The 499-nt window shown below is 52.9% G+C and overlaps 1 protein-coding gene across 1 annotated transcript in view; it reads right to left on the bottom strand.

The window, feature by feature from the left end:
• The window catches only part of ETH_00037325 (protein disulfide-isomerase, putative), a gene marked incomplete at both ends in the record, with an annotated part of 3,764 nt that overhangs the window by 1,360 nt on the left and 1,905 nt on the right, over positions 1-499 (bottom strand). The gene's annotated exons all lie outside the window — the stretch shown is intronic.

The following is a 499-nucleotide window of genomic DNA, read 5'->3' on the forward strand; positions in this document are numbered from 1 at the left end:
AGTGGTGGTAGTAGTGGCAGCAGGAGCAGCAGCAGCATAATAGTAGCATTATTAGTGATAGCACTAGTGGTAGTAGCAGTGCAGCAGTAGTCGTAGCAGCAGCAGCAAAAGTAGTAGTAGCAGTAGCAGCAGTAATAATAGCAGCAGCAGCAGTAATAGTAGCAGCAGCAGCAGCAGCAGCAAAAGCAGTTGGTGGTTGAGGCTTTTTAGGCTTAGTGAGAACCGACTGGTGTTGCTTCCACAGAGCAGCAGCAGCAGCAACAGCAGCAACAGCAGCAACAGCAGCAGATGCAGCAAAACTAGCCGCAGTGTAATTAGCAGCGGCACAAACGGCAGCAGCACAAGCAACAGGAGCACAGCTAGCAGCAGTTGCCCCACTAGAAGCAGCAGCAGCAGCAGCAGCCCAACTAGCAGCAGCCAGACCAAAATGAGGAGCAGCAGCAGGAGCACCAACAGCAGCAGAAAGAGCAGCAGAAAGAGCAGCAGCCCGAGTAGCAGC

Source organism: Eimeria tenella, genomic scaffold (assembly GCF_000499545.2).
Source record: "Eimeria tenella Houghton genomic scaffold, Eth_scaff1977, whole genome shotgun sequence".
Taxonomy (NCBI): domain Eukaryota; phylum Apicomplexa; class Conoidasida; order Eucoccidiorida; family Eimeriidae; genus Eimeria; species Eimeria tenella.